At 42.3% G+C, this 6,819-nt stretch overlaps 1 long non-coding RNA gene across 1 annotated transcript; it reads left to right on the forward strand.

Annotated features, from left to right (window-relative positions):
- The first annotated feature begins 725 nt into the window (after positions 1–725).
- Positions 726–6,282, forward strand: LOC311581751. Its single transcript, XR_014773882.1, has 3 exons — positions 726–830; positions 5,749–5,867; positions 6,205–6,282. It is a non-coding gene; the product is annotated as an uncharacterized lncRNA (long non-coding RNA).
- The last annotated feature ends 537 nt before the right edge of the window (positions 6,283–6,819 follow it).

The raw sequence follows: 6,819 nt of genomic DNA on the forward strand, positions 1-6,819 counted from the left end.
GGTCTTTGCCAGTGGGAATAAATGCCAGACCCAGAGAGAGGCTGGGGGGATCTGAGAAAGAACAAGGCTGCTGGTGCTTCCCCACTGCTGCTCATGGTTGCTCTTGTTGTAGTTTGACGAGAAGAAGGTAAAGATATCCTGAAATAAGGATCGCACTTGCCTCAAGTAACATAACAACTCTAAACAGCAAGAAGTAGCTAAGGAAAACGATGCCCCTTCTACCCACTAGCCTTCATTATCTCCTACATGGTGTTGGGGTGTTGGAAAGGATTGTGGTGGAGGAGAGAAAAAGAGATTAAAAAATAAAAATAAAAATAAAAATAGATTTTAAATTATGCTAACAGCATGGCACCATTAGGACAGGTGACCTTGCTGGAGTAGATGAGGTCTTGTTGGAGGAGGTGTGTCACTAGGGTGGGCTTTGAGGTTTCAGAGGCTCAACCGGAGACTCAGCTGCTCACCAACTGTCTTGCTGCTTGAAGATCCATATGCATAAGTCTTAGCTACCTCTCTAACAGCACGGCTGCCTGCGTGCCGCCATGCTTCCCACCATGACAGTAATGGAGTGAAAGTTCTGACACTGTAAGCCATCCCAATTAAATGTTTTCCTTTATAAGAGTTGCTATGGCCAGGGGGTCTCTTCACAGAAATAGAAACCCTAAGATAGCTACTAAAACCTACTGGCTGCTGGGGTCCCAGGGAGCGCCTGTGAGGAAGTCTGAACTCTGGTATGGCCTCCTAAATGAAGGACAACACTGATACCTTTGCAGACTGCTAGACTCCAAAAGGCTCCTGACGAGGGAGCTTAAAGACCAGTATGGTCTCATAAGGTAAGGAATCTCCTTTCTTTTGAAAAGAACACCTCTCACTCCCCACCCACCCGACCCCACACCCCTTCCGATCCCCTACCACCCATTCCAACTTTTCAACCTCACCTCTGCCAGGCCACATCAACTTCCGTTGGTAGTCAGAAGATTGGGACTGTGGAAGAACAGACCTACAGATAGAATCTACCACCCCAAGAATGCCCTCTGTCCATAAACCTCAAAGCCCCCTTGCCGTGCTGTAGGCTCAATTTTCTTAACCAATATATTTTATTAACAACTTAGTGACCAAGCATACATCACTTATAACTCGACTAAGCAAAACAATAGGAAATGAGAAGTAATGGACACAATAACAAAACCGTAAGGATATCCATTCCGAGGAGCGATTCTTCTGGCACAATCAGAGGATTTCTTCGGCTGGAACCTTGAGTAACCAGAACCCAGAACCTCAGCAGGAGCCGGAGCCCCGAAGCCTTCCCTCGAGCGGTTCTCTCTAGGAGCATCTCAAAGTGCAGCGATGAACACTCAAAACTATCCCAAGCCTCCAAAAAGCCCAGTCTCCAGTTCTGGGTTCATTTATATATTTCCTCTCAGAGTCTGTTCATGGGATCTTTTCAGCTGGCAACAATTAAGCTCCTGCAAGAGGTGATTGCTCTTCTAGTGGATTAACCTCACCTGTTCCCTCATGAGACCATTCTGACCCCACACTTGGAATCCTAAAAAACAGGTTTATCTCTCCTTCACCATGCATGCACTGTCCCTATTCTTGAGGAGAAGCTGTCTTTCCTCCTTGTTCTGGTTAAAGGATAACCTGCTCCTACTGAAGTCAATTTATTCTTCTTTTTATTTCCAATTTGCCTCTATCAGTCTCCATCCAACAAAAAAAACATTAGCGTAATTAACAACAATTTGATATAAATTATCCTAGCTAAAATGCAAAGAAAAATTTAGGCAAAAATAAGCCAGTGAGCTGTGAACAAAGATAGAATAGTTCAACGCATACTTGTCCAGAGTCCCAAAAGATAGAATAGTTCAACGCATACTTGTCCAGAGTCCCAAAAGATAGAATAGTTCAATGCATACTTGTCCAGAGTCCCAAAAGATAGAATAGTTCAATGCATACTTGTCCAGAGTCCCAAAAGTGAGAAGATGTGGAATAGAAGATAGTCAAATAATTAATTGTCACTTTAGTTTGTTACAAATTTCATTTTAAAAAGCATCGGGTCCAAAAATTTTTGAAAACTTATGAGCTTAAAAACTCAAGCTCTGTTCTGGCTATTATGAATAAGGCTGCTATGAACATGGTTGAGCATATGTCCCTGTTGTGTTCTGGAGCATCTTCTGGGTATATTCCAAGGAGTGGAATAGCTGGGTCTTGAGGAAGCCCTATTCCCATTTTTCTGAGATAGCACCAGATAGATTTCCAAAGTGTCTGTACTAGTTTGCATTCCCACCAGCAATGAAGGAGTGTTCCTCTCTCCCCACATCCTCGCCAGCATGTGGTGTCGCTTGAATTTTTGATCTTAGCCATTCTGATGGGTGTAAGATGGAATTTCAGAGTTGTTTTGATTTGCATTTTCTTGATGACTAAGGAGGTTGAGCATTTCTTTAAGTGCTTCTCAGCCATTTGATATTCCTCTGTTGAGAGTTCTCTGTTTAGTTCCAAGCCCCATTTCTCAATTGGGTTATTTGGTTTGTTGGTGTTTAATTTCTTGAGTTCTTTATATATTTTGTATATTAGACCTTTGTCAGATGTAGGGTTGGTGAAGATCTTTTCCCAGTCTGTAGGCTGTCGCTTTGTTCTCTTGACAGTGTCTCCTGCCTTACAGAAGCTTCTCAGCCTCATGAGATGCCATTTATTAATTGTTGACATTAATGTCTGGGCTGTTGGTGTTCTGTTCAGGAAGTTGTCTCCTGTGCCAATATGTTCCAGGCTCTTCCTCACTTTTTCTTCTAAGTGACTTAATGTCTCTGGTTTTATGTTGAGGTCTTTAATCCACTTGGATTTGAGTTTTGTGCAAGGTGACAAAAACATGGAAACAGCCTAAGAGTCCCTCAATAGAAGAATGGATAAAGAAACTGTGGTACATGTACACTATGGAATACTACTCAGAGCTATTAAAAAAAAAGGAATTCCTGAAATTTGTGGAAAAATGGATTGAGCTAGAAATGATCATAATGAGTGAGTTAACCCAGAAGCAGAAAGACTCAAATGGTATATACTCACTTATATCTGCATACTAGCCCAAGGGGCATGTTCCACGAAAGGCTTCACTAACCAGGAAACTGAGACAGAGGGGAGGACATCCTATTGGGACTCTAGATGAGAGAAGTATGGGAGAATAGCAAAGTAGAAGGATCCAGAGGGTCCTAGAAACCTACAAGTAGAACATTATGATAGGCAGATTTGGGCCCAGGGGTCCCGCTCAAACTATGGCACCAGCCAAGGACAATACAGGCTGTAAACTTCAAACCCCTACCCAGATCTAGCCAATGGACAGGACATTCTCCACAGTTGAGTGGAGAGTGGGATATGACTTTCTCACGTACTCTGGTGCCTCATACTTGACCATGTCCCCTGGAGGGGGAGACCTGGTGGCACTCAGAGGAAGGATAGCAGGTTACCAAGAAGAGACTTGATACCCTATAAGCATATACAGGGGGAGGAAGTCCCCCTCAGGCACAGTCATAGGGGAGGGGAATAAGGGGAAAATGGGAGGGAGGGAAGAATGGGAGGATACAAGGGATGGGCTAACCATTGAGATGTAACAAAAATAAATTAATAAAAAATATTTAAAAAAAAAGAAAACTCAAGCTCTGGTATATCTTGAAAACTCTCAAGATATATCAAAACCACATAATAACTAAATCTTAAAAGTCACAAGGAACTAAACAGGAAAGAGGGTGTTAAGATCGGAGTGGGGAGAAGTAACCACAACTAAAGATGTGTGAAAAAGTGATAAAATAAAAAAAAAAAACAAGTCCTATGTGAACAAAGCAGCTAATGTAAGTTTTCTTAAAGTCATGAGGAGGTAGACGCACAATGCCTAACAAGAGAAAAACAGTAAGAATTATGACTGTCATTTGCTCAGAGATCATGTGAGCTGGAAGACAAAAAAAATCTTTAAAATGTTCAAAAACAAAGTTATTAACTTGGGGTTTTAATACTCACCAAACATTTTTCAAAAACAAAGCAACAATAACTAAGAAAAGGCTATTTTTTCTCCTCTTGAGAATGAATCCCTAGCATTAAAAAAAACAAGCAATGGCTTACTAACGATCAGTGCTTGCAGCTCCAAAAGGTATTTTTTGAATAAATGGCATAGAGAAACATTGTCACAAGAAAGCCTCTTCACAAAGAACAGTAACAGAGCCAGGCATGGTGGTGCACACATTTAATCCCAAGACTAAGAGAGGCAGAGGATCACAGGCAGATCACTGTGAGTCCAAGGCCAGCCTGGTCTACAGAATAAGTCAAGGACAGCCAGGGCTACACAAAGAAACCATCTCAAAAAAACAAAACAAAACAAAAGAACTTCTGTCCCAATATATCTGACAGACATATTTGTGAGACAGGAACTACTGAGGAGGACTTGCTTACCACAGAGAGAATTCTGCCTCAAAAAAGGGCAAGCTTGGAAGCAGGCAGAGTTGAGAGCCAAACTCTGCCAAGACAGGGTAAGCAACAAGGGCAGATGCAGCCAATTGCTGGGTCAGTTTATCTCAGCTTCTGGGTCAAGTGGGACATTTTATTTAGGGGTGAAGCATGGGGTTTATGCAGTCAATTTTTACATTGTATTTTATTGCTGCTGTTGCTTGTCTTGTTTTGTTTATTGAGTCAGGGTCTTTCTATGTAACTAGGCTGTCCTTTTCAACCTGAGTGCTGACTCTAAAAGCATATGTAACCATGCACAATTTGCTTTTGAGAAGACCACGTTAGGTAGATTAGTAACACTGTTGATCTTGGTCAAATTGAACATCTAGCCAATGGACAGGACATTCTCCACAGTTGAGTGGAGAGGGGGGGACTGACTTCCACACGAACTCTGGTGCCCCATATTTGACCACGTCCCCTGGATAAGGAGGCCTGGTGGCACTCAGAGGAAGGAGAGCAGGCTACCAAGAAGAGACTTGATACCCTATGAGCATATACAGGGGGAGGAGGTCCCCCTCAGTCACAATCATAGGGGAGGAGAGTAGGGGGAAAGAGGGAGGGAGGGATGGGATATCAATTGAGATGTAATATGCTCTGATGTTCAATTTGACCCAGAAGCAGAGATAAACTGACCCAGCAATTGGCTGCATGTGCCCTTGTTGCATGCTTCTGCTATCCTATTGCTGACACCTTCTAATTCTTTGAATCGTGCTTTATTCTGTTCTACTACATGGCTTTCAAATCCTGTAAATGAACCTCTTAGCCCAGCTTCCCACCCCACCTCCTGCATACACCAAGCTCAGTTCAAGTCACCTTCCTTCACACCCAGGAAACTTCTCTGAGAGATGTCCCTAAGTATCCTTTTGAAGGCTCTGGCACCATGTACTTTCCCTCCATAGAGCAGAGAAATGTACTTACTCCTGTGACTGCTGAGTTGCTATGACTTTCAGCATGATTGCCAACCAGAAGAGGGCAAGGTCAAGATTCTACTTTTCCTCTTTTACTATTAAAGCCACAACCAGGTAGAATGACTACCCATGAGCAAGTATTTATAGAGTGAAAGTGTATCAAATACTGTTAAAAAATCAATGCAGGGGACTCTCAAGCACCCTCTTCAGGAGTGTTGCCATTTATAGTAGAAATACACCCCAAAAGGTTCCCATGGAGCAGCAGGGACCACACTTCACAGGCCAGTGTGAATTCCAGGGGAGGAAATAGATGTTTGAAGCCAGTCTGTGGAGAGAGACTAAAGAGCTATGTCTGCAGGACTTCAAAGCAGAAGATGCATCTTTGAAGAGAAAGAAAAGTCTACACTTACTTTAAATCCTACAGAACCCGGAAGTGTTGTACCAGGAGATACAGAAATAGCTGGAAGATGGCAGCAGGTCAGTCATTTATAACTTTCTTTTTTATTCTTTGGGGAAAGTTTTACACATATGAAAATTTAAAGAATGTATAAGGAGTTCTGTTCTGTTCAGCTTCATCCACGTTGTAACTTTCTACCTAAGCAACTGAAGGGAAACAAGAGCATCCTCACTAGCAACTTGTGGACCATCCTCATGTTTGCCTTCCGTTTTTTGTTGTTGTTGTTGTTTTGTTTTGTTTTGTTTTGTTTTGTTTTTTGGAAGCTTCAAGTACACATTTCTTCACATTTGGGAAACCTTTCTATCATCAGATTTGCAAGCAACCACACTTAATGGAAGATTTTCTCTTTGTAAACAGATCCTGTGCTGGTTGTTCAGGGGCTGCCTTCACTTCGGGCATCCGGAGCTTTCTGCATCTCAGAAAAGTGATCATGGGCAGTTGTGATGACTGACAGTTCAGCTTTGCCTGGTCAATGCTCAAGTGTTAGAATGCTTCTGTCTTAAAGAGAATCCTCTAAGGGTGTGAGACTTTTTGCCATCCTACATTTTTTTTTTTTTAAGATCCTTTAAAGCTTATAATAAACAAGTCTTTGTTAAGATCGTCTTTTATTCTCCAAGACTGTTACAAAGTGCTCTATTCTGCCAGATGCTGTGACTCACCAGCAATTCAAGAGAGCACAAATGACAGAAGATGCATTGGAACTAGGCCCAAATCCAGGTCCACAAGCATACATTTCCTTGTTTTACAAGGGATGGAACACAGATGCTTTTCCTAACCCATTCTCCTCTCTCTCTCTCTCTCTCTCTCTCTCTCTCTCTCTCTCTCTCTCTCTCTCTCTCTCTCTCTCTCCCACACAAACATGTGTGCAAACATTTATGTATGTGAATATTGCATACAAAAGTACCATCACACACCACTGATGTGCTCAAATGCACAAAGCCATATTCACACGTAGACACAGACTGACATAGC

The sequence above is a fragment of the Acomys minous genome, assembly GCF_964271855.1.
Source record: "Acomys minous genome assembly, chromosome: 2".
NCBI classification, from domain to species: Eukaryota; Metazoa; Chordata; class Mammalia; order Rodentia; family Muridae; genus Acomys; species Acomys minous.